The sequence below is a fragment of the Miniopterus schreibersii genome, assembly GCF_964146895.1.
Source record: "Miniopterus schreibersii genome assembly, chromosome: 8".
NCBI lineage: Eukaryota > Metazoa > Chordata > Mammalia > Chiroptera > Miniopteridae > Miniopterus > Miniopterus schreibersii.
In genome coordinates this window covers 63030340-63057634 of record NC_138109.1, presented here as the reverse complement: position 1 = coordinate 63057634, position 27295 = coordinate 63030340, and the positions used below count along the sequence as shown (strand labels likewise).

Here is a 27295-nt window from a genome sequence, read left to right as displayed (position 1 = left end):
AGAGTGAGAGGGCTCAGATATTATCTTCAGTGAGTGCCCATGGTTTGGGGAACTTGGAGTCAGGAATTCTGGATTAGAAGCCAGCCTCTTCCAATTAGCTAGTGGGCACTGGGAAATTTTTGTAACTTCTCTGAGCTCTCCTTTCATCATTTGTCAAATGGAGATAATTTACAGTATTATTTGTGGTTCTAGTAGATGAGATATAATATATGTGAGAGTTTGTAATCTATTGGATAGTCTCTGTATCTCTCTTTGTCTCACCTGATACAGGGGAGGACGAGGCACAAGCAGCCAGTACCCTGAGCAATTATTTTATATCATTCACCCTAAATTATCAAGTGAACTATAAACCAGCAATCTTCGTTGTCTGACCTCTATCACTGATCATTGCCCCAGCCCCAAGAGTTGATATTAATAAGGCAAATAACAATAAAAGCAAGATTCATATTCACATTCCTATCTTTTTTGCTCACCTTTTCCCATCCATGATGGTCAGTTGGGGATATTAACCTAGTTCTGACCTGGAGAAGAAGAAGAATAAATGAATCTCAATCTCTCTCCCCCTCCGCCCCTCCCCCCACAATCCTGTATCATCAGTTTCAATCATCATAAATTGTAGGAGCTGGGTATTTCTTTCTTCCCAATACTGGCCTCTTTTACACTGGTAATCTAGGGATCAAATTTTGGATCTCTGGAGGGAGAGGTGGAACAGTGGCAGTTTCCTTTAGCCTCCAAGCTCAGGGGTTTTGCAGTATCTCTGCTCCAAGTTTCTGTTCTACATGGTTCAACCTGGAGCTTAGATAAAGGAAGTCTATATCTACCTTCAGGCACCCTTGCCTTATTCTAAGGTAGCAGAAGTAACTCTTTTCTACTAGTGTTGTCTAATTCCCATGAGACCCCCCCCAACCCTTCTCTTCACTGAAGAGGGATGAACATCTTACTGCTCTCTCAACTGGTTTTGGTTCAGAGTATTGGAGAGTAGCCCTTTCGGTGTGTTTTGGTGGTGCGGTGCACGAGGCATCTCCCTGCAGGCTCCACACTCCTCTGCAACAGCCAGTGCCCTCAGCTCTCCTAGGGTTTGTCACAAGCCTAGTCCCAAGCACACAATCTCTGGTACCAGAGATTCTGAAAAGAAGTTATTTATATCCAACCATGAGAAAGAAGAGAATTGATAGTCTGGTTAAGAAAGATAGACATAGTATAAACATCCATTCCAGTAATGTAATGAAAAGAAATGGGAGTCAAGATTGGGGATTTGGTCTTGGCTTTGCCACTAACTAGAATTGTAAAGGTGATAAAGTAACTCAATTTTTATGGACCTCATACCCAAATAAAAAATTATTTTGTATTTCAATTTATGAAATAATGTTTTAGCCCGAATTATCGTTAAGATTTCTCTTAGTATTATGATTCTGTTTTTAAGTTCAGTACTTCTGATTATAGTTTATCTTATTAAGGATTGCAATGTTTGTATTTTGTATTACCTAAAAAATATCACATTTTATGCAAGATTGGTCATTGCCATTAACACAACACTCAAAGCACACAAGAGATGAAATATAAAAGTTTCCCATGACTCTGACTGGTCTTCCCTACCCAGTGGGGGAGACTGGTCAAGGACAGTTATCTCCTAAAAGCAACAGAAGAAACTGAGGAGTAAAGAACACATGGTGTCATATCTTTTATTGGGTCTTCAGAAAGAAAACTCGATAATTACAAAATCTGAAAAGCTGAGTTCAAGACTAGATATTCCTTTGGGAATCGCTTCTTTTGGAATCTTTAAAAACAGAATCATCAGATCAGAATTTATTTAGGTATTCCCCAAAGATAATAAGAGGAGGTTAAGTGCCTTTCTAAAATTTGAGTCTCAACTTCAGCCAGTGTTCAGATGCTTCTCTTTAACATAAACCTCTGTTGATAGTTTATGGATTCTTTTCAGAAGAAAGTCAGAAAAATTATCTAGGTGCTTATGAAAGCCAACAGAACTACAGTGGAAGATAGAAATGTTCCCTTGGAACGTTTTATATCTGTTCCTCTGAAAGATGCCTGAACAATGAACCAGCCTGTTCTTGTTCTTGTTTTAAAGTAAACAGATGTGTAGACTTGTAGTTGGCTCCTGATGAACCATCCATGAAGCCATTTAAGGCCTGAGCTTTGCATTGGTATTGGACCAACTGAATAAAAGCTGTTTATAACCTTGTTATACCTTTCCAACATAAACAGTATCTCTTACATAAATCATTTTTATATTAGTTTATATATAATATGTGGGAACTTTTTCTCTCACATTTTGTCTGATCTGGATTTCACGCTAAGCATACATGTCCCCTGCCAGTGGTGGTCTAGGTTATCTTTTAACATTCCCAAAGGGCATAAGCCCAAGTTACTTATTTTACACTTGTCAAGGGATAGCACTTATTACTCTATTCTAACTAGGGCTCACAGTATTTTTTAGAAGTTGTTTCCGTTTGCTACCCATGTATACAGGCATGCCCTTTAAGTGAATGCTTGTATTGAGCATTCATTTATATCTTACCCTTGCCTGTGATTGTCCTCTACCTGAAACAGTTTGTTTCCCTAGAGGATCTCATGGAGCTTTGTTGTCCATGAATATATTTTCTGTTGTCTCTAAGGGGATAAGGAATGCTATCTATATTTTCCCAGATAAAATTACAAGTATCAGTAGGACTATATTTTATTCACTTTTGGTTCTCTCTTTTAAATAAACTTTATTTTTAGAGCAGCTTTAGGTTCACAACAAAATTGAGAGGAAGCTACAGAGATTTCTCATAAACCTTCTGCCACCACACATACAGCTCCCCATTATCAGTATTTCCCGCTAGAGTGATACATTTGTTATAACTGATGAACCCACATAGCCACATTATTACCACCTAACCTCTATATTAGGGCCCTAAAGTTTATATTAGGGTTCACTCTTGGTGGTGTACAGTTTATGGGTTTAGACTAATGTAGGATTACATATATATCCATTATTATGGCATCACACACAGTATTTTCCCTGCCCTATAAATCCCTATGCTCTGCCTATTCATCGCTCCTTGCCAGCCCCCCAAACCCGGGCAACCACTAATCTTTTTACTGTCTCCATAGTTTTGCCTTTTCCAGAATGTCATAGAGTTGGAATTATGTAGTATTTAGCCTTTTCAAATTGGCTTCTTTCACTCAGTATTATGCATTTAAGTTTCCTCCATGTCGTTTCATGGTTTGATAGCTTTTTTTTTTTTTTTTAAGCCCTGATTTTAATCCATTGTCCGGATGTACCAAAATTTCATTATCCATTTTCCTACTGAAGGACACCTTGGTTGTGTCCAGGTTTTGACAGTTATGAATAAAGCTGCTATGAACATCCAGTCTTTTGTGTGGATATAACTTTTCAACCCCTTTGGGTAAATACCAATGAGCTGTATAGTAAGAGAAGGTTTAGTTTTATAAGAAACTGCCAACTGTCTTCCAAAGTGGTTGTACCATTTTGCATTCCAGCTAGCAATTGTTGAAAGTTTCTGTTGCCCCACAGCCTTGTCAGCAATTGGTGGTGTCAGTGTTCTGGATTTTGACATTTCTAGTGGGTATGTGGTGGCATCTTGTTATTTTAATTTGAATTTCCCTGATGACATATGAACATTTTTTCACATGCTTATTATAGCTTATTATATATCTTCTTTGATGAGGTGTCTGTTAAGGTCTTTGGCCCATTTCTAATTGTGTGTTTTTTTTGTTCGTTTTTTGTTTTCTTATTGTTGATTTTTAAGGGTTCTTTGTATATTTTGGATCTGCAAAGTCCTTTATCAGATATATGTTTTGCAAATTTTTCTCCCAATGTGTGACTTGTCCTCTCACTCTCTTGACAGTATCTTTTGCAGAGCAGAAAATTTTAATTTTAACAAAGTCCAGCTTATTATTCCTTTCATGGATTTTGCCTTTGGTATCATGTCTAATAAGTCACTGCCGAACCAAATTCATCTAGATTTTATCATGTTATCTTCTAAGAGTTTTAAAGTTTTGTGTTTTCTCTTTGGGTCTGTGATCCATCTTGAGATAATTTTTGTGAAGGATGTGAGTTCTGTGTCTAGATTATTTTTTTTCATGTGGATGACCAGTTGTTGTAGCTCCATTTGTTGAAAAGACTGTCCATGCTTCATTACATTGCCCTGCCTCTTTGTCGAAGTTCAGTTGACTATATCTGTGTGGTCTTTTTCTGGGCTTTCCATTCTGTTCCACTGATCTATTTCTCTTTTCTTTCACCGGTACCACGCTGTCTTGATTACTGTAGCTTTATAGTTAAGTCTTGAAGTTGGGCAGTATTAGTCCTCCTACTTCATTCTTCTCAAAATTGTTAGCTATTCTGGGCTATTTCATTTCTTTTTTATGCCTTTAGCAGATTTCATAAAAGCTGGCCTTGGATTTTCACAGCATAGGAGAGTGTTTTTGGAGGCACAATCCATATATAGGAGATAATCATAATAAATATGATATATCCTAGAAATTTGGAAATTGGAAAGACTTGTTGACCAGTCTTTCATTGAATGGTGTATCCGAATCTGGTAATCAGAGAGATCAGCAGCTGACCAGAAAGGATTGTTAAGAGGAGGAAAGTTGCAGTTCTTTTCTTAAAATTTTATCTGACTGTAACAATAATTTTTCTGTTCATTTGAGTGGCTCCTTACACCTACTGAATAAAAGCAAACACTCAAGCCACCACCACTGGTTGACCTCACTGCCTCTCTAGTTGTGGCCTCCACAGCTCTCCTTTGTGAATGTGTACTTTCAGAGGAGCCACAGTTTGATGGGGTGAGGGACGTGTTGAGTTTAGAAAACTCTGGGCTCAGATCCCTATGCTGCATTTATTAGCTGTGTGAACTTCATCAAGTCACATGACCCCCCTGAATCTTAGTCCTCTAAAGGCTAAAATAAATAAATAGATTCTTGTTTTTGTCTGTGATACCATGTAAGTAAATATCATGCAGGGTCAGAAATGTAGATCCGTCCCTGAACTACTTATTGTTGCTAAATTGGATCTGTAGTGTATGAGCATAGGCTATTTGGAAGTTAAGAAATATTCCTTTTTCTTGTTTGCTATTTGGTGGTCATTTCTTTTTTTCCTGTTATCTAGTATCAAAACACTTTGGCCACAAATAAAGATGAGTTTAAGAATACTTTTGGGGCACAAATAAACTACAAGTTAATACGTTAAAAAGGCTATATACAAATCTTTTTGACATTTTTGTTCAATCTTTGATTTTATATATTACTCAGTTATGAAGAAGAGAGAGAACATAAACTTTGATTTTTATTGGATTACTTCCATGCTCAGAATTATATTTTTTTGGTCTTATCTCCTCCTGCAGAAATAACTAGGAGGATATACAAGTCAGTGTTCTCAGACGCTGCTCACCGTTTGCTTTCAAAGTGAAAAATGAGCATCATATTATACTTTTATTGCCCTTTGTCTACTAAGTCCAAAGTCAGGAGGTAGAGGTCACTGTTCTTTTTATAACTAACTTGATACTAACATTGCCTGTTCCACCATCTGCCCCCTCTGCACCGTTTTGTGATAACCATTCACCCTTTCCCGAACCCCTTGCATACTTTCCTTTCCCCCTCACATACTTTTTGCAGCAGATATCCTTGGCTGAAGGAATTAGGGCACTCACTCATCAGGAATGTTTAATTGTTTTTTGTTTGTTTTTTGTTTTTTCAGAAACAGAAAGTTGTTTTGCTTTCTTTGGTATTTTCTCTCCCCCCCCCCCCCCCCCCTTTTTGGACCTGATTCAGTGTGAAAGGGAGAGAAAGTAACAAGAGAATCTTGACGATCTGACATGAATCACATCAAGTTCCCAGGTTTAGATAGAAATTGGGAGGAATAAAAATATTAAGCCTGCATGGGTCTTCTGTATATTAGATGCTTTCATATACATGATTTTTTTTTGTCAAAAGCATTAGTTCTGGTAAAGATGATTGCAACAATGACTCATCTCATTGGACAGGTAAGGCAGCTAGCGGATAGAGCCATGAAACCTGGTCCAAAACATATTGCTAGGAAGCATCATGTCTTTCTTATGTACACTGTTACATGTGATGAAAAAAGATATTTTCTGTGCAGTCATATGGGTTGTAATAAAGCCAATGCTACGATGTATTTCCTTTAAAAACCTTCATGATTTCATACCCTGTAGAAACATATTTTAGGATCAGGTTTTTATTCTGCTGCTATGCCATGTGCTCACAATGACAGTGTCTTTGTGGCTGAGGTTTGCTCAGGTGGGCATTTGTCATCATCTGGAATGTTCTATTAAGGAATCATTTAAAACTCCAGAGCATATGAAGATGACCATATAGCAATAACTCTATTATTAAATGCTTAATGGGAGCCACAGATGTCTATTGGCTTTCTCTGTACACTAACCTTTTTTTCCTCCACCCAGTGCTCCTGAGGGGTGGAGGGCACATTATTTTTCCATTTCTAGTTGAAGGGGCGGGGGCACAATAGGATTCATAACTTGCCAAGGTCCCAAAGCTAGTGCGGTTGCAAATCCAGGTCCTCTGACTGCAGGCCTCTCTGCAATGCTACGCCGTAGCCTGATGAGCTAGTGGCTGTGGCTCCCGGAGAACCCTGACTTGGCCTCCGCTGACTTAGAAATAGTTTCGTGTGTATGTATTTCCAAGCCTGTCCCATTTTTTCATTAATTATATGGAGTGCCCACTTTTTAGGAAAGTAGTTGTAAGATGTAATTCTGGGCACAGTTAGAGGGTAGGCGAGGATTAAGTCATTTGGAAGGGTTGGGAAAAGCTCCCTGGGCGCCCTTCCAGGAAATTAAAGTTTCAGCTGGGCATAGGGACTCAGTGTGTGGAGAGAATGGGAGGTTTTGCACATAGGTGTCCCTGCGTCATCTTGGTCTTCAGCCTGAACCACTCCGTGATGGAAAAACAAATCTCGGGAAAGATGAAAGGCAAGAGCTAAAGGAAATAACCACACAGCTTTCAAAAGACTAGAATTTCATAGCTATAATTTATAACGTCCACTGTCCTCATGAAAATTTACATGGGATTGTTTATCTTTTTATGTTTGAGAATATATTTTCCTTTATATTTAAAAAGTACCCTGCCTTTAGAATCCTTTGAAGTGGAATGATTGGAGGGCAGAAATATGCAAACTAGGTTCTTTTCATTCTCGCCTTTTTCTTTTAGTCTTTGGGATAATTTAAGTGCTTTTATCGAACACCTACTATATGCCAGGCCCTTTGCTACACTCTGGGGATAACAGGTAGATGAGAAGCTGAATCTGTCTGCAAGGCATTCAGATTCTGGTGGGAGAAACTGTCCTGTACTCAGCTAGTCACAGTGCAGTTTAAGAAGTGGAGGGGGATAAGGGAGGAAATGGGGGACATCTGTAATACTCTCAACAATTAAAAAATAAAAAAGTGCTCCATGAGCACAAAGCAGGGAGTAATTCCTCCTGTGGCCACCAGCAGACATTTGAGCTGATCTGTGACAGCAGAGCTGGCCGGGCAAAGGTGGGCAGGGAGGGCGTAGGAGACCAGAGTGCTCAAAAGCTCGGAGCACTGGAGGGACAGGAATAATTATCATCTCACAGGCAGAAAATCTGAACATCCGTCGCCAGCGTAGTTAACCTGTGATGGAAATGCCACCAACACTCAGAGTTCAGGGGTCTCCCTGTCCAGTCTTCACTTATTACTGGCTAAAATTGGGCTGGTGCTGCATTTATTTATTTACTTATTTATCTTTATTTATTTGTACTTATTTATTTATTTAACCTTTTCTGGTTAGCTTGATAGATTTGAATTAGATGTGGGTGTTTCCCACACCAGGCTTTAATCATACTGAGGAAGTGGGGAAAACACACACACACTGAGCTGCCTGCTATGACGCGATGGAATGTAAGGTTGTCTGCCATTTGCTTCTGTCATTTTCATATTTATTTTTCTCAGGAAATTCTGTTTTTTCTGCTGTGCCATTAGGAAGTGACTCTATCACTACTTCTGTGTCCATATCACTGCTTCTCGGCCTTTTTGGGAGCCATCCTGAGCGAGCATGGCATGTCGTGGGAAGACTTCCTCTGTTTAGTACTTACATTGGCTAATGGGTGTTTTATGTGGAGACAGCCAGATGCTCATGTCTAAATAACTTACCATTCCTGTACAACTCATAAATCTGCCTGACATGATGTTAAATAGTTTGCTCCTATAAGAAACTTTGCAGATGGATATGATAAGTATGAAGACTATTATATATGTTTTGACTTACTGTCTCTTCAGTTACATTATATAAAATTCAACAGACTTCTCCACAATCATTGGGAAAATGAATGATTTTTGTCATAACTCACAAATACCACAAACTACGGGAGGTTTGTAGTTGTGATTGACAGGTATCCACCGATAGTTTATTTATAGTCTCCAAGGGGACTCACAAAAATGTTGTGCCTACCATATGTATTCAGAGAAATATATCCTTAAAAATAATTTTTCTGACACTGGTTGCTGTAGCTACATAACTTCTTAATTCTAACTGTTAACTTTTCTTGTTAAACTAGCTGGGTGTCCCAAACATGATTGTGTAAGATAAAAGAGCAGGATGCCAAAGCTTTATCATAACATGATGCCATGTGTGTATACATACACAGACATACACAGGCACAATTGAATACACTGTTCATGATGTTCTGATTCAGGGAAACTGGAAGATGATTTGGAGTTATTATGATCAACTTTGTATTTATTCCAGAAAATTTTACTTGAGGAGAAAGGACATTCTTGGCATGCAGCATTTTGTTATATAATTCATTTTGTCATTTAAATATTTATAATTTGTTGAGTAAACCTAATAAGGTAGTGTTGAATACTGAGTGAATTTAGTTTCACAAGTAAACAAAATTCATGTATCTACCATTTTACAAAATGTGCTGCTCAGTTGTGGGTATGGATATGATTTTTATGAGCCTTTCTCCCCCGTTTCCTGTCTTCTTCTAGCCCCATCCATACCTATATCCTGGCTTCTCCCTAACCTCCTTTGATTAGAGGAAAACACTTTGAGGAAAGAAATCTTCAAGTTTTAATATAATTACATTTAGGATGAGAATTCAATATAAGATCATTGGCTGATTTAGTAATTTCTAGAATTCTGCCAAGACTTGGGGATACTTCCAGTGCCCATTGCTGAACACTGCTGTTTTCCCTCTGGGACTGAACTGGACAGGATTTTGTTTTTTTAATGCATTCCAGCAGAATAAGTATATTGGTTAGTAAAGATTTCTATAATCGACCTGGTTATTGTAGAAATGATCCAGTCCCCCTCTCCTAATTTTTCTCCTTTTTAAAACCAGAGATTAATAACCTGCTGTTATCTCCACCCTGGTGAGAGATCCTGTCAACAGTGGTTTAAGAAAGCAGCTTTGGGGTTAAATCTGGGGAGTGGCTAGGACTGTAACAAAACCAGACCCATGTTTTTCCTTTCCATCACACACGGACAATTTAATAAATTGTAACCAAATTCATATTCTATATTTCCTACATAAGAGGGAACATTTACCCCCCCTCCCCCCGAAAAACGTCTGTTCAAATAAAATTCTCTTTGAACTGCTTTCTCCTACTCGGAGGACAATGCCTTTGCCAGTCCATTTTCTCTGATCCCGGTACCTTGTGTACGTTGAGCATTCAGCAGTGGGTGAACGAATTCCTTTGTCGTTGTGTGTCTATTGTGTCTAGTGGAAGTCTGCACCGGAACAATAGCTGGTGGATGGTCTGTGCTGGGGAGGCGTGGGCTCGACTTCAAAAGTGATTTCCCCATCCTGACAGGGCAGGGCATGTTCTCCTTGGGCTGGGAAGGCACAGCTCTATCCTTGTTAAAGACGGCGCCTCCCTTTTGCTTTTTTCCTTCCTGGGAGCTGTTGAGTCCAAGTGTGACTGCCAAGAAGAATCCAGGAAAGCCAAAGAGCCCGAGCATGTCAGGCCTTCCTGTACCTGCCACACACATTTAAAACCCCAAGGAAATAAGTGAGGATCAATGGGAAGGAGAGAGGCCCCCAGGTGAGCAACCACATCAGTCTGAAGGCTGGAGCAACAGGAAAGGATCCTTGGCAGTTCTGTTCACTTGGCAAGATTGGGATGTGACCTGAGCTTACACTAAATTACCTCACAGCAAATTATTTTTTTCCAAGCTCTGTAAATGTTAGGATGACTCCACTCAGCTCTTGGGCTGAGGACAGATGAAGACATCAAAGATGTTAATTAGTCCCCAGGTGTGATTGTGGGATTGTCTGTCTGTCTTTCAGGAAAGGGTTAAATCCCCTCCCACCCCCAATCAATGAGGTTCTTTTGTTCAAAGCCAATAGAAGAGCTTTAACCTAGTCTTCTGGTTGGGGTATGTATGGGTGTGTGTCCAAGAGGTGGCCAAGGCTATTTCTCCGTTTTATACATATAAATCCCACTTTTTGCTGTCTTTGGCTTCATATGTTTTAAAGCTACCTTCTAGGTGAATTTAATTAGACTATTGCAGGTATTTTTGACATTTTAGTAATGAAATCACTGGTTGGAGCCTTATGCAAAGTTTGGTGCTATAATAGGATTTACCAGGGTTCCAATGTAATTCTAAATTAGTTTTAAGTTTCTGCCTCTTGCCTTCCTTTTCATTTATGTCAAATGTTACTACTATGTGGAGGGAAGGTATTTTAATGATAGCAAGATGTCATTTAGAAACTCCTTCTGCTCCGCTACTTCTGAAAACCATATAGAATATCAGCAGAAGGGGTTTAATCCCTGAAAGGGCTCTCAGGCAGGGTTTCTCAGCCTCTGCACTGTTGACATTTTGAGCTGGTTAATTCTATACTGTAAGGGGCTACCCTGTGTATTGTAGAATTTACAATAGTAGAACCCTGGCCTCTCCCCACTAATTGTCAGTAGCTCCTATATTCCCAGTGTACAATCAGGAAAGTGCCGCAGAGGACCAAATTGCCCCCAGTTGGGAACCAGGGTTCTACCGATAGATAATTTTAACAAAGGAAAAGGTAAAGGTTAAAACAATAAAGAAGATGCAGATTATGGACCTGTTGTTTTTGTTTTCTAAAAATTGTGTGTAGTCACTCATATGTGGAATCTAATGAACAAACTGAACTAACAAGCAAAATAGAGACAGACTCAGAGAGGGAGCGGGCTGACTGGGGTGGGGTGGAGGGACCGAGCCAAAAAAAAAGCGAGAAAAACCTCATTGACATTGACAACAGTGGTGATGGGGGAGGGTGGTGAGGGGAGGTGGAAGAGGGTATAGGGGGGATACATGGTGATGGAAAAGAAATTAAATTTAAAAAATTTTGTGTAGTAAATTAGAAAAAGAAAGTAAATTCTTAGGAGGACAGGTCTGCCAGTACCATACCCACTTAGCCACCAATTATCTATCCATTATTGACTGGAATTGGGTTTAGATTAGTACAAACGATCGTAACACAGAGCAAGTATTGATTTCGGCGCTCATTATCAACTGAAGAACTCCTAGGTATTTATGTAACACGCAGAACTTGCTAGGAAGGGGACATTTCCCCTGATCCCCGGGTGCTTCCTTAGTGCTGGTTCATTGGGGGGAAAGATGGAATGAGTGGTTTGAGAACAGGATTAAATGAGACGCACATAAGACTTTAATAACTGAATTGTACCCACTCTAGCTGTAGTTCAGCAGTTTTATGAATGGGAGGTCAGATACATGGTTTGGTTTCAGATACATGACAGATTTCACCGACTTCGCCGTATTTTACATTACTAAAAATTGTCCAGGACGTTGCAGTTTTCCTCTGTGAGGATTATCATTCACTTTCTCTGTTTTCACTCTCTGTCCAAATTTACTTCCAGCTCTAATAGTAGAAAGTCTGAGCTACCAGACAAGCAGGATCATGTCTCCCCTGTGATTTAACATGAGCTGTCCTGCTGTCTTTATTTTAGTTTTTCTTTCTGCCCTCTCTGTTCTCTCTTCACCTGAACATGCGTGCTTGCCAGGCACGTGTGCTTTGCTTTTCTCTTTCCGATGTCCCATCCCTCCTGCCCCTGTTTTCTTCCCTTTTCTCTGACTGTAGAAACTGTCAGGTGGCCTCGCTGGCATCGCCTTACCTTTCTGGAACTGTGTTACCCAGAGACTCCCATTTATTATGCCTCGGGCACTCTCTTCCTTTAATGCTGTATCTCTCCTAGGGATAGTTAATGATCTTTGCAGCAAATGAAGGTGAATTGCAGTCGCATTACTGTTATAATACAGCCAACTGTATGGAACAGATTGGGCTGAGCTTCGAACAGCTGGGGCTGGCAGAGTGAGCCTGGACTCCTCTCGGAAGAGTTCCAGAACCGCCAGATCATCACACTTGAAGGGCAGAGAGGGACAAGAAAGGTTATGGGCATAGCGGCTCCTGCAGGTGCTTTTTGCCTTAGTGATCTACCTTTTTGAAATTTTTACTGGTTTGTGGAGCTAGGAAAACATGGACAAATTGAACCCAAGGGCTGCTGTTGCTGCTGTTGGACTTGCCAGCTTAGTGGCTATGATGGTCGTTTATTGTTCATGTGCAGGTATTGAACATGTGATAAGAGAGATGCTTTTGTTGTTAAAACTCATGCCTCTCTTCAGTCCATGGAGACTATTTGGAGGGTTAAGGAGAGTTTTGATTTGCCAAGTGTATGGAACACTAATATAAATTAATAAAGGCTCCGCTGGAACTTTTGGACTTGGACGATAGTGTGGCTTCCTGGTGGATATAATAAATGGGGATCGGTGTAGGTTAGGGCAGATAAACTGATGGCCCACAGAGCCTGATCTAGCTGTTACATATGTTGTGTTTGCCCATGCAAGGCAGTCTGCATGTGTGTGTATGTTTAAAGAACCAACTGCCAATATTTTTTTAAAGTTATATAGAAATCTGTTTAGTTTTTCCATAGAAGCCAGAAGATCTGGCTTCCCTAGAACTGCATGCTCCCGTGGTTAAGGCTGAGTAACAACTACCCCGTATCTGTCCTGAGTGGGTAACACTCTTCCTAGAGTCCTTACCTCCCACCCACACAGCACCTTCTTGAGGAGCCTCTGCAGGAGAAGTTCAGGAGAGAGCACACAGAGGAGGAAGAAATGGGCTTGAGTCACAGCTTCACCACCAGCTTTGTCAATTTGGGCAAGTTCCTCTCCTGAGTCTAATTTACCTCGTGTGTAAAATGGGAACGTGGCTCTTCACCTCATGCAATTGCTGGAAAGAGCATTAAGTGACGTAGCATTTGACACCCCTAAAGCAGAGCTATGTGCTTACCCAGTGGACTTGCTGCACACATTAGCAGCCATTATTGTAATTTTCAGTTGTCCTGTGTTGTAGATGAACTGATACCAGTGCTTTAGAGTCACATTGACCATGTTATAAAATTAGATGAACACTTCTGTGACTCAGGACCATGAGGGGACTTGTGCCTGGGCTTCCCATATTTCTGTTTTTGTCTTGCAACATAAAATTTACAGTGTCTGTACGGGAATGATACATAGAAACTGAGCTGCTAAAGGAGGCATTACCTAAAGAGAGAAAAATCTTATAATTTAGTTCATATTAGGTAAATACTTTTCTTTTGACTGGGTCATGATTTTTATAATTTTATATCTGAACTCTTAATGTTTCTGTCACCCATCCCAATTACATTCAAAATCAGGTGGATGACAACCCTTTGGACTGAAGATATTCAGGATCTTCATGGAAGAAAAGGTACAGGAGCGAGAGCACTCCATCAGTTAGTTCATTTTCTTGAAAGCAGGGTTAAGTTTAGTTTTTGTTAGGCTTGTGTTGTTATTGAAGGCAGCAGTTAATAAGCACTCTCTGCTCACGGATTATTTAAAATTTCAAAGGATTTTTTTTCTATACTTTTACATTCAGTTGGCATCTTTTCTCTCTGATGTTTGACCGTTGACATCTATCAGAATGTTCCAGCACACATTTGGCTGCCACACGATGTGGGGGGCAGGGGTTTCCTGGTAATTATATATATATGTGGTTGAGAAATGCAAGTTCTTCCGCCTATTTTTCTACTTCCTGCAAAGAGGGGTGGATATTTTACTTAAATACACACTCTTGTCTCAAAATAGTAAAGGGTAGTAATTCAGTAATTTCATCTCATACTTCTTGAAGGTGTCTGGAAAACTCTCGTGCGGAAGGAAGGCAAGATGGCCAGAAAATGTGAAGGGGCAGTTCTGGGACCAGTGGGAAAAAATGCAAAATAGAGTAAATGAGTTACAATCAGCTCAGTTATAGTGTTCAAAAATTATGTTTTCAAGCATTGTCTTAAACCCCCCTTGGATGAGTGAATGTCATTATTAGGGTAAACGGTCCTTGAACAGAAGACATGAGAGAAGAAAATATTATTTTTAGTGCCCCTACTTTAAAAAAAAAAATTATAACTAGAAGTATAGGTGTACCTCTGGGCCTTGAAATTGGGCCCAAACCCAGATTCTGGTTCCAGGATCCCTTCTCATTCCTGTTTTCATCTGACACTGTTGGGGGGTGGGGTGAAGTGAAAGAAGGAAGGAGGTGAAGAGGGGAAGTGAAAATGAAGGGTGTTTAAATCTAAGGAAACATTTCGGTTGATCCATGGGAAATTGGCAGTATTTCCACTGTACAGAAATGGCAATTTTTTGTAGTTCAATTGAATACAATTCTTACAATTTTGCTAGAATTTCTACAGCTCCCTGACTTGGTGGATGGAGTAATTTAAAGAGACAGAAATGTTTTGGCATTCAGTTGAATTTTTTTTTTTTTTTGCGTTAGAATATACCGGTATTTTTTGCTTGGATTTTATTGTTATCAGTTTTTTCTAAAATTATGGTTATTGCATCAAATCTCATCGTAAAGGAGACTGAACGGGAAGATCAGTGTGAGGATGATGGAAGCCAGCGGAGTCTTGTTGAGTCATTCATCTGGGGACATGCATGGCCCACTGGGTTTGGCTGCAGGGTACCAAAGATCCAAAATTGGGTTTTTACTGTAGCAGATTAATGTTTGTTTTGAAAATTAGAAATGGATGTAGAAAGACGAAAAGCTATCCATGTGGGCATGATTTATTGCAACCTTTTTTATGGTAGGTTGGACCTTGTTGGAAGTTGTGAATTTTGCTCAAATAGGCATCCCCTCCCCCCCCCCCCCCCCATTTTTATGGGTCAGAATGATTCCATGAATACTGTGATAGTTTGGCCAAGAAACAAATTCACTTAGTTAAGAAAAATTAAAGGTCTCTGCGAAAGCCTGGAAGCGGTACAGTCAGCAGTGCTGCGGTGCTGGTGGTGGTGGTGGTGGTGGTGGTGTGTGTGCATGTTTTTGTGTGTTTCACGGGGGAGACTTGTTCAGAATGAAAGAGACAGATGCTTCCTTCACTTGCTCGTTTCCTGGTTTTCAAAGCCTTTTTTGTTGTTGTTTTATTTTAAGATTGGTGCCTCTCTGCTGGGTGAGTGAGGGTGTGAGGAGCCTGCAGGGGCATGGGCCCCCTCCGCACCTTGCTCTTCCTGGTGTGAGAGCAAGTGGAAGTGCGAAGCACCGCAACTGCTTTGAGCAGAGCCCACTTCCCTTCACCCACAGAGAACGCGAAGCAGTTACACCAACATCAATCAAGGAGAACCCGCAGGCTGAACTCACACCGTTGCAGCAGGTGCGTGAGTGAGCATCCTCCATGGGCACACGTGACTGAGGTGTACCCCGGCGGCGCCTTGCCCGCAGATGTCGGTTGTGATGACTGGGGCTGTGCCCTCCTCACAGAGCCAGGACAAGCCTGTCGTACTTATGGGACAGAGCAAGTGTAGTTGATGGCATCTCAGCTGATTTACTGAGAGTAGGGAACAAGGCAAGGTCTCCTATCTGTGTGTGTGTGTGTGTGTGTGTATGAATACATCCATCTATATCAAATGTATGTATATAGATGTATGTATATGCACATGTGTATATCCATCTATACGAAGTGTATATAAATGGATGTATGCATATGCACATGTGTATATCCATCTATACGAAGTGTATATAAATGGATGTATGCATATGCACATGTGTACACACATACATCTGTACATACATATGTGTGCATGCATGCACACACACATTTAAAGCAAAACTCAAATGGGCCATGAGGTAAAGAGAGAATATGAACATTTAATACTTTCTTAAGTGCCTGACAATAGGGTGAAGCTGTTTATTAAAAAAAAGAAAACATATCTCCTAAATTGAACCATCCTGATATATTTTAAACAGTTACTAGTTCCCCAAAGCTGTTTGTATGTATTATTGGTAATAAGTATCCACTTTGAGTTGATGCTTCAAAATGTTATGCATATTATTTATATTTTAACAAGATGCTCTTTTAAACCATCAAAATAGGCTAAGTTTGAGAATAAATGTAATATCTAGTGTTACTATAGATATGGGGGAAAAACGTACTACTTGGGGCACAGTTTTTATACACTATCTGGAGATGATTCTGCAATATAGTTTACCTTTGAATAATGTGGGAGTTAGGGATGCCGACCCCCCTACAGCCCTCTCACAGACAAAAATCCATATGTAACTTTTGACTCCCTCCCAAAGTAATTGCTAATAGATTACTGTTGATCAGAAGTTGTACTGATAACATAATCAACATATTTTTTGTCTGATAAATGTATCAGATACTGTATTCTTAAAATAATTTAAGTTAGTGAAAGAAAATAGTATTAAGAAAATCATAAGGAAAATACATTTATAGTATTTATTGAAAAATATCTGCATATGTGTGGAACCATGTAGTTTCAGGGTCCACTGTATACGAGATCAAAAGCCACAAAATGTGCATATTCATAGTTCTCGCAGTACAGCTGCTAGGAATATTTATCCTAAGACTATGCTCCAACATGTGAAAAAGATTTTACTACAAGATGCTTTATCACGAACTTATTGTAATGCATTTTGTTATAAATGTCTAAACAATATTAGGGTAATCAAATAAATTATAGTAGAAGTATACAATAAAATACCAAGTGAGGCAGTAAAACAATGTTATAGATTTTTGTATAATCCTATTTAAAAAATACCTGTGTTGCCTGTATATATGAACGTGTAGGCATTGGAAATATTTGGAAGATTATGTATCAATCAACAAACATAAAATTTATTAACTTGCCCTGGCTGGGTGGCTCTGTTAGTTAGAGCGTCATCTTGCACACCAATAGGTTGCAGGTTCGATCCCTGGTCAGAGCACATAAGGGAGGCAGCCGATAGATGTTTCTCTCTCACATCGATTCTCCCCCCTAATTAATAAAATCTATCCTCAGGTGAAAATTAAAGAAAACAGAGTTATTATTTCTAGGTGATTTGAGAGTAATTAAATGCATTTAATTTGCCTATCTGTTGTTAACAATTTTCTAATATTTATGTGTATTACTTGCATATTAAGTACAGCAAAGGGCAGTCATGGAAATAGCATTTTAAGCATAAAAGTTATCTAGAAATATCTGTGAAGATCAGGAAGGGAAAGAGCTTTTTCAATTTTTCTATAGATGACTTTTAGCAGGTGTCAAGCACTGCTGATTGCTTCATTCAACTATGTATGTACGTCTCTGTGTGCCAGGCACTACACAAGGCTCTGTTCATGTTGCTGTGTGTTTTTCATATGGCAAATGGCTGGATCAGTTCTGTTTAATGTGCTGAGGTAGGTGGCTTTACTCATAGAGACTTAATACCAATATGAAAACTCTAATATGGACACATAAACATTAAGAATAAACAGTAACCTTTTGCTTCATATTTTTGCATATGTGTTTTATCTGTTCCATGCTATCTCACATGGTTAAGCTTTTCCTACCATGTGGATTGTTGGCAACTTCAGACGTCTGGAGAGCCAAAAGCAGATAGGAGAATCATTGGGAGAACTTGACACCATTCATGAAAACTTGAAAGAACACTAAAAAGCTTATCGGCAAGAGCTTTGAAAAATCTGACCCCTCCTTATTTTGTAGGTTTTTGGCTTTGAAACTCAATCTGGGTTTAATGTTCAGCAGGTGTCCTTTGGGGAGTTAGGACAGGATTTGAAGGGTAGGAGATTAGTGTAATGAATTCAGTGTCCGTCCATCTGGAATGTTGAGACTGGTGGGTATAAATAGGAGGTTTAGCTGAGGGATGTCTAACTGGGGGAGGGTCAGGATTCAGGCCGACTGCGAGATACTCATCTAAAGGCTTAAATGCTTCCCTGAGCCCCTAAGAATCTACCCAAAGGACAGTCTTCTGATGTCCAGTGTCTGTCTCATCACAGTGATCCTAGAAGTGTAGCTTCCACATGGCCTCTCACACTGGTATGAGGTTAGAAATTAAAAATTCCAGCCTAAACCTCCCAGGGCTCCAAAATGAAAAGATTTTTCATGAGTTCAGCTATCGGAATAACAAAGGTTCTTGAGAAGGGCTTGTTTTGGATGGGTACCAATTGGCCAAGTTGTGTGTGTGTGTGTGTGTGTGTGTGTGAGAGAGAGAGAGAGTGTGTGAGGGGGGAATAATTATGACTTGAACTTGGTTCATTTATTTCCCACTGGGGAAGGGAAGAAGTTAGACTTTGGGATAGGCTCTGTTTCTGTTGTCCAGTGAATGAGGGGCGTTAGGCCCATCTGTTCCTCTCCTGCAGTTTTGCTGTGACACTGTGGGAAAAGGTGTCATAGTCACTTCCTCTTTTTCCCCTCTCTATTCTTCTCTTCCATTAAAACAGATATGGTGCCATTAACGAATTACCTTGGGATAGTTTGAAGTATTAAGGGGGGTGTAGCTACTCCTGAGACAAGCCCAGAGTGATAAAGTAAATCAATAATTCAAGGAATCACTTGCTCTTAAAAAGAAAAAAAGCCTTGTAAACAGAATAAGACTGAGAAAAAGATGTCTTTAGGCAAGCTAATGTAATCACACACAGAAGGCAGCCTGTTTTCTTACTTGCTGGATCACTTCCACTTTATATTCTCACGGGGGACAATATATTAAGTACAATATTTAGAAATATTTTTTGAATCCTACTGTCTGATTTTGGCAAATCCCAAGGAAAAAAAAAGAATATATCTTGGACCACTTGAGCCTTGCTGGGAGGATATTGAAGTTTTCCCAGAGAGACTGGCTTCACATTGTGGGAAACACCGGTTTCAGAGATAACACTGTTAGAATTTATATTTCAGAGGGCATCGGTTGTTGGACAAGCATCCACAGCTGATCTTATGTCTCTCAGGATCTGGAGAAACCCAAAGTGTGTGCTAGTCCTTTCCTTATGAAGGGCACCCTAGCTTGTAACCGCCCCCCCTCCTGTTAAAGCGATGGGCTGAGCTCACCAGCACCAAAGTACCCAGCATCTGAAGAGAAGATGTGGGTGACAGTAAGTGAGCATGGGTGAAAGAGAGGGGATTGTGGAGCGAAGTGTCCATTGGCTAATGCTCTTTTTTCTTATGGAATTTTGAAGCATTGGGGTTCTGACAAAATCTTAAGCTATGTTTGTTTAGATGCAGTCATCACATGGCACTGCCTGAGTAATTGAAATTTGTGATGAAAGTGAAGATGAAATATTTTAGAAAGTAATGTTACGGCTCCTTTCTGTTAAAGCATGCACTAAAATAAAAGTGCATTGTCATGAGGAAAGAAGTTCCTTTAGTTTGTTTCTCGGCATGTATCTGGGATAAAATTGTTTTCATAGAGGCTGTTTAAGGGCTATGTTACACCCCTAGTCCACGGGTTGCTTAAATGTGAAAGGGACATATCTGACCAGGTTCTTTTGCTCTTTTTTTTTAGGTTGTAAGTTTGGGAAGCTATTCGACCTATAGTGTTTTTTTTTATCTCTAGAAAGGAGATAAGAGCACAATATTCAGAGTGTTTTTAAAATAAACTTTATTGTAGAATAGTTTTAGATTAACAGAAAAGTTGCAGAGACGGAAAGAATGTATTCATGTACCTGTCACCTGGTTTCCCTCATTGTTACCACATTCCCTTGATATGAAAGGTTTTCTAAACTAAGGAGCTGACGTTGGTACTTTATTATTAACTAAACTCTGGAGTGTATTTGGATTTTGAGAGCTCCCCCCCTCATGTCCTTTCTCTGTTCCAGGATTCTCATCCTGGATACCATATTGCATTTAGTCGTCATGTCTACTTAGACTCCTCTCATCTCTTTCTCAGACATGTTTTTGATGACTTTGACGGTTTTGGGGATTACTAGGCAGCATTTTATAGAATGTCCCTCATTTGGGACTTATCTGATGTTTTTCTCATGATTAGACTGGGTTATAGGTTTTTGAGAGGAAGACCACGAAGCTGAATTACCATTCTCAACACATCGTATCAAGGACATATACTGTCCACGTGGCTTATCACTGTTGACCTTGACCTTGATCGTCTGGCTGAGGCTGTTCGCTGGGTTTCCCCGCTGTCATGTTACTCTCCCCCGTCCCCTTTTCCTACTGTCCTCTGGAAGGAAGTGACTAGGCACAGCTCTTAGGGTTGTTTTAAGGTTTAATGAGATTGTAAAGCTCTTAACACAGAACCTGGTGATTAGAAAACACTCATTAAATGTCAGTTAAGTGCTACCCTGGTTGGTGCTTTTACCCTGGTCCTCTTCAGTACGTAAAAGCCAGTAGTTGAGCTTTGTCCTTGTAGTTATACAGTGCTCAGTCATTTATTGATGTTGATCAAAAAATAAAAAATGAGCGCTCACAACCCTTTCAAGTGAGAGGACGGCACTTAAAGGCACTTCAGGAGAGAGGGAGATGAATTCCTCTATGTGAAAGACTAAGTCGGGGTAATCAGCATCCGGTCCTGTTTTAAGGGGTGGCTTCAGTCAGCCAGGATGAGGAGGAGACGCGGGGGTGGGGGTTAGGGGGTGCTGCCTAGTCTTGGGCGTGACAGGGAGAAGGAAAGTCATTTAGGAGCTGAGCCTACATGAAAATGAGATCTTTTTCCCTTGTTCAGGTTTGATAGCTTTTAGGTGGAATTTAGAGTTCTTAGAATACACTGTCTCAGCATTTCTCTGTAAAATAAGGGCCTGGTTCTGGGACCTGAAATGCTTCAAAGCCCATGCGTTTGTTGCTGGAGTAGTTCTCTGAGCTTAGATAATAGAGTTTGGAGTCCTGCGTAACCATGTCTGTTGGAATAAATAACAACAGCTGGTTTCTTGTACAGATACTGTTTGGCATGAATTTTTTATTTAAGTCCCTCCATGTATCTAGTAAACAGTAAGCAGTATTCTAGCATTACTAAAAGCCTCCCAAGTCTCCTTCCAATAAATTTCCTTTACTCCTCTCATTTAAAATTTCAGGGTGTGGGGCAGGGTTAATGTACCAGAGAAGGAATGCTAGGGAAGTATTTCTGAGCTAGAGAAAATAAGGTTCCACTTCTATGTATTCTTTCTTACTTGACCTTCAGCTTCTCTCTTAGATAACACATTTTTTGGACCGATTCTTGGGAAAGCAAGATTTATGCAGACATTCTTTTGCTGTTCTGTATGTACTAAGTAAAGAGACTTATTTATATTCAAATGGAATACCCTGACCCTGAGTACTTAATGGTAAGAAAATTTGCATCTGCATTAAGGGTGGGTCAGTGATGAAATACTCTTTTGGTCCTCTTTAAAGGACTAGCAAGGAAATTCCTTCCTTATATCCTTGTGAATTTCTGTCTTAACAAGCTTATCCAAGACTGAGCACCCTTGTCCTGTCCTGTAGAGAACCCTGGGAGCACTTGAAGCACATAGATGGTATCATTCATTCATTTATTCTGTTATCTTTGTTATTAACAGCAGAAAGGTTTTACTTAACTTGCCAAATTAACCCTGGGTTCTAAAGGAATAGGAACTATCATAGATTCACTGTCCGCTTGCTCTCTTGTTTTGTGAAGACGACACTGAGTTCCCTGTCCTGGGGCTAGGAATATAAGAGTAAGGTGGGGTCTGTGCACCTCAAGAATCAAATGATAGTCTTCATGGGTTCTAGAAGGTTTTCTGTTCTTTGCAGCCTTTGTAAGATTCCTGTGGTCACCAAGGTTGATCATGGATGTATCAGCTGCCTTCCTTGGGGCCACATAGGACAGTCGCACTTCCTTTCCCCCTTTGAGGTTCGGCATGACCATGTGACTGGCTTTGGCCCATGAAGCGTGAGCAGAGGCCACTTATGTTGCTTCCTAGATGAAGCATTAAGAGTCGCTGGGGAATTTGCTTCATTCCCTTCCTCCTGCCTTGGCGGGAACACACACTGAGGGTGGGCCCTGGTGGACAGATGTCCTGACCCAGGTTGAAGACATAGTGTGAGCAAGAAGTAGGCTTTGGTGCTTATGACTCATTAGGGTTTGTGGATGGTGGTGCAGGTGACCTGTCTGCTGCACATTAGCCTGTCCTGATGTGCCAGTCAGCGCTATTATCTCTTTACAGTTGGAGGAATCAAGGCCTAGATGTTTGGGCTGCGGAGGGGATATTCATAGTTGTGATGGTGGCAAGAAACCTGGTAGTTACTGTTGCACAAAAGCTGGGTGTAATTTCTTAGAGGTGTGACTTACATTTCAGTTATAGGTATTGCATCTCTTCAGTATAGGCTGCATGCATACTTTTCAACAAATATCTGTGCGCAGTGGGGAGTAACTCTAAAGAAGGAAAAATCAAAGTGTGTACACACACACACACACACACACACACACACACACACACGTTAACTGTTAATTTACTCTCCCAAGAGTCACATGAGAGATTTTAATGCCAAACTACTGGTTGAGTGCCAGGAAGAATTTCTTGGGTGGACATAATGCTTAATTTATATTTAGGGAATTTCCACTACTAAATCACAGAGCTTGTAAACTTTGAATAGAGGAGGAGGGGGTGGAAAAGGGAAAAAATAGTCCCAGGGATATGGTTGACAATATTCCTTTTAATTTAAAGCCACCTGAAGGCTTCAGTTGAATAATAAAGTAATCCCCATATGGTTTCCGTTCTTTCAATGTTAGAACCTCAGCAGTGCAGTCTACTTTTAGCCTTGGCTTCTGCTTGCCTCTTTGTCAGGCTGAGAATGCTTCCCGTCCGCTCGCCGGTAGGAATGTAAGCAGGACTCTACTCTCCTGGGGATAGTTCCCAGGCTGTGCTTTCGATGTGGGCAAGTTGGCTCATTTGCAGGGAGGACCTGCTCTTCCAGGGCACTCCTGACTCTTGGAGAGACGGGGCGGGCCGGGGCCTCCTCAAGAAGGTGACTTCATGCTTCATTGGTGAGGAGCCTCCTTAACAGACAGTGCTCTCAACCCCCTTTTGTTCTTCCCTCCCTTACAATTCTGTTTACAATAAAGTTTTCCCAAAGTAAAAAAAAGACATTATTCATTTGAGTTTTGTTGTTTTTTCCCTTGAAAGATTTTAACCCTCAGAATCTTTAGAAAGGCAAATACTTTCAGTAAATCCTGAAACTTGAATATAGTTATTTTCAATTATGTGTATGTACTTTCATTACTAAGTTTTTAATCTTTTTCTTAGACTGTGTAAGTTTACTTTCCTTCTGTGTTCATATGAGTTCACGAAATACTCGGGAAGTTTATGAGAAAACATTTTGAGAGCCAGTTTCACGGTGTGATGCTGGAGATCCATTATGACCATGCACTGGGCGCTGTGTGTAACTGTTCAGGACTGAATTTGTCAGCTCCTCCAGTAATCATTAAAATGCCATGAGATAACTTTGTTGTGGCTCAGAGGAAGTCAGAAGATAGGAATTTTGGTGCTACTTCATTGTGATAACGTCATTGTTCAACTTCTTTACCTATTTGTCTACTTAAAAAATTAGATTAGTGGTGCTCACTTTTCCACTCTTCACAGAGTTGCAAAATGATTTCTTCACACAGGCACAATCAGGATAATATGTATAAAGTGGCCTGACTCTTTAGAAGAAAAATCCTTCAAAGTACAGGTAGATGGAAGTAGAGGACGACTATTTTGTATTGAAGAACAAGAGAATTTGTAAAGAAATGGGGTTATAAGCCCTTTCAGTTGACCAGATAGTACTGTTTGTTCCCTTTCCACCAGAGCCAGCATTTTGAGGACCCTCTGGCAGCAGCATTGCATCAGTTTCCTCCTAATTTGAAATGAGTAAGTACATGGAGTACAGAGGCACTCTAAAGATGCACGCATGCCAAAACGGCCTTCGAGATCCTCAGAAACCACTGTGGGATACACTATTAGGTGAAAATGATCTTGTCTGGCCTGGAAATTAAATGCCATAGTTTGTCTTCTGCACAATGTGTCCCCAAATGGTATTTCATGTATTCCTAGTAATGCCTTCTATCAACGAGACTAATACATCTCCTGTGATTTTTGTTTTTCTTTTTGCTTGATTTTTAATTGTCAATTACTAATATAGTGACTTTGAATCAAATGTAAAACAGAATTTCAAACAGAATCCAAACACCAATTCCAATGGACATGAATGTCTCTGTGTCCTATAATTTTCTTCAATACAAAATTTTAACGTGTGTATCACTTAAAAAAACTGTACTTCTGATTTCCTTGATAACTTGACAATAGTATATATAAAAATCTACCTCGGGAGATGGGGATACTAACCCTTTATCTTTTTCTTTAGTGCTCTATACCCTTCTACTCTTCAGCACGCATAAAATGTACATTTGTTTTCACATTGCTAAGGTTGTTAACCATTCCATTCTTTAACTATTTTGAAGTCTCCTATGTTAAGTAGTTTGGCTGATACTGATACTAAAAGTTGAAAACCACTAACCAGTGTTTATGCTATATCTATGCAAATAGCATTCATTACAGGGCCAATTAAGATGCTCTGATTGTATCCTCCTGCAATTTTATAACCCTGTGCCTCTCTATGAAAGGGGTCAAATGCAGACTCCTTACTTAATTTTATCAACTCATTGAAACCATACAATATTCATTTGCCTTCAAAATTGGCTTATAACCTTCTTATACAATTTGTTAACTTCGAAGTGTTTGATCTTTGTTTTTTTTTTTGATGGCAGAAGAAATACAAACCTTTAAAAAATTGAATTTTCTTTCTAGGTTCAATGTTTTCTTTCATTAACCTTTTGGGATCTCTTTAAGTCTCGGTGTTCTCAGATTTCTTAATGATGTTTGGGTCTTATTAATTCTGAGAAGTACTTAGAGTAATCTGGAAACTACATCTCTTGTGACCCTGGGAGAGTCTCTTTTATTATTTTGATGTTTTTCTTAGGTTTTCTCTGCTCTTTCTTAATGAAACTCCTGTCAGTCAGATGTTGGGCCCCCTGACTTGACCCTCCCCATCTCTTATCTTTCCTTCACATTTTTTACCTGCCTATCTTTGTTCTTACATTGTGGAAGATTTTGAGTCTATCTTCTAACCCTTTCCTTAGTACTTCTTAGCAATCAAAATTTTAATTTTTAAGAGCTCATTCTTTTATTTGGGGACCCGTATTTTGAAATCCACTAAAACAGTGGTATAAAGAACTAGCATTCTGCCAGAAATTCATGATAAAGATCTACATTCTGAAATAAAATTTTCCTATGGCTATTTGAAGAGACATGTAAAATTGCCATCCAGTTTCATAATCTAAACGCTTACAGAAACAGTATCTGTGGCTCCTTGACCATCTTTTTGACTTTTACCTTACTAATAGTGACTACTGAACAGCAGCGAGAGAGAGGTGTTTATAGCCCAGTTAAAAGAAAAGACAAAAGCAGAAGCATTTTAAGTATAAAGAAAAAACATAGGGTTTTAAACCAGAGTTCTAGTTGTGTTTTAAACTAAAATGAACCACTTTATACACATAGGTTTGTGTGTTTTTTTCCTATGTTCTGGATTTTTTATTTATTGAGAGATACAGAAAGTCAAATTGTTGGATGAAGACTATTGCTTTTGATACATATGTTCATATTCCATTTATAGAACCATCCATCATCTATCACAAGATTAAATTTACCAGAATCTAACCGCCAGTGGATGTTGTAAGTTTTAAAAAATGATGAGTAGTATATTATGTGTGACAAGTGGCATTTTATTATTTTAGCTTGAATTATTTTATTAGCATTATGCTACGTTTTATCATTCACTGGCATTTATGTGTAAATCACAGTATACCTATGTGTAAAGGATTTTCCTGCTTTCCCTTGCTCCTCTCCCTTTCCCACTTCTTCAGCCTTCCTTTCCAGCCTTCTAGTGTCGCTGGAAGAACATACCCAGTCCAGCACGTGTCTGAATACTTCCTACACATCATCTACTCAGGATTACGTGACACGGTCATCTCCTGAAGAAGGTGGTTGGTTGTATATTTTATATACTATTGGTCAGAGACAACAGTTTATTAATAACATTAAGGCCACCTGTTCTTAGCTGGCAGGAAATGTAATTGTGGCTGTTGTTGAGTCAGGACTTGAACTGGAGAACAGAGGGCAGTTGTTCGTAGTCGTGAACTTTTTTCCTCCCCACCAATTTCCATGTTTAAAGGTCCTCTTGATGTGAGTAGGAGACCCGTGTTTGAGGGCCTGGATTCTCAACCTGGCGGCAGAGTGGGACTTAACTGAATCAGCTCATCACAGTGTCACTTCTGTTTTGAAAGCTCTGTACAAAAATATCCAAAGTCTCTGACAGTTTCATTCACTCAGAACAATCATTGGCCCTACTTACTATAAGTTTCCATCCCTAAAATTGCTCTTTAGTTTTGAAATTTGGCTGTCAGTATATTTTGGCTTAAGAAAACTCAAGAAGAAATATTGTGCCATTTAGAATTAGGCATTATGTTTGTCAGTTTCCCACCAATGAAACATTTTATTTCTTGGTGAACTGCTTCTGAAAATTACTTGATAGTTTACAATAAAGCTATTTGAGTAGGGTTTTTAGGATGAGAAACTAGGCTGTAGCTAGAGTAGTAGGGTAGCTACTCTATTGTTGAGTATTGGTAATTTCATATTATGCTGTAATACTTATATTTTTATCATACCTAGTTTCACATTTAAGAGATTAAAACAGCTCTCTCTATTTAACCCAATAGAATTATCTTAAGCTTGTAGGTAATTAACATTTAAACCCTTTGCTGATGGCCGAAGCCCAAGGTGAAGGTATAGTCTTGCATATAATGCTGCTGGTTCTTAGAGCACCCTCTGGCAGAAGGCCTGTGATGCAGACAATAAGAATCATGGAGAAAAATTTAATTCAGTTTGACTTTTTAAATAAAGAAAAATAGAAGTATTTGCTCAGGTACAAGATAAATGTGGGAAAATCTATATATCTTTGGATTTCTTTGATTAAAGCAATTGATACAATA

The 27295-nt window shown here is 39.5% G+C and overlaps 1 long non-coding RNA gene across 20 annotated transcripts in view; it reads left to right on the top strand.

The window, feature by feature from the left end:
* LOC308560206 overlaps nt 1-27295 on the top strand; it is a 363790-nt gene that overhangs the window by 291798 nt on the left and 44697 nt on the right. For 12 of the 20 annotated variants that reach the window (XR_013999278.1, XR_013999279.1, XR_013999280.1 and 9 more), the window contains one exon: nt 26171-26287. The exons of 5 other annotated variants lie outside the window; for them this stretch is intronic. This is a non-coding gene — a long non-coding RNA (uncharacterized lncRNA). Of the gene's footprint in view, nt 1-25920; nt 25994-26170; nt 26288-27295 lie in introns of those variants that run through there. 3 more of the 20 variants (XR_013999284.1, XR_013999285.1, XR_013999297.1) reach the window with 2 other exon arrangements.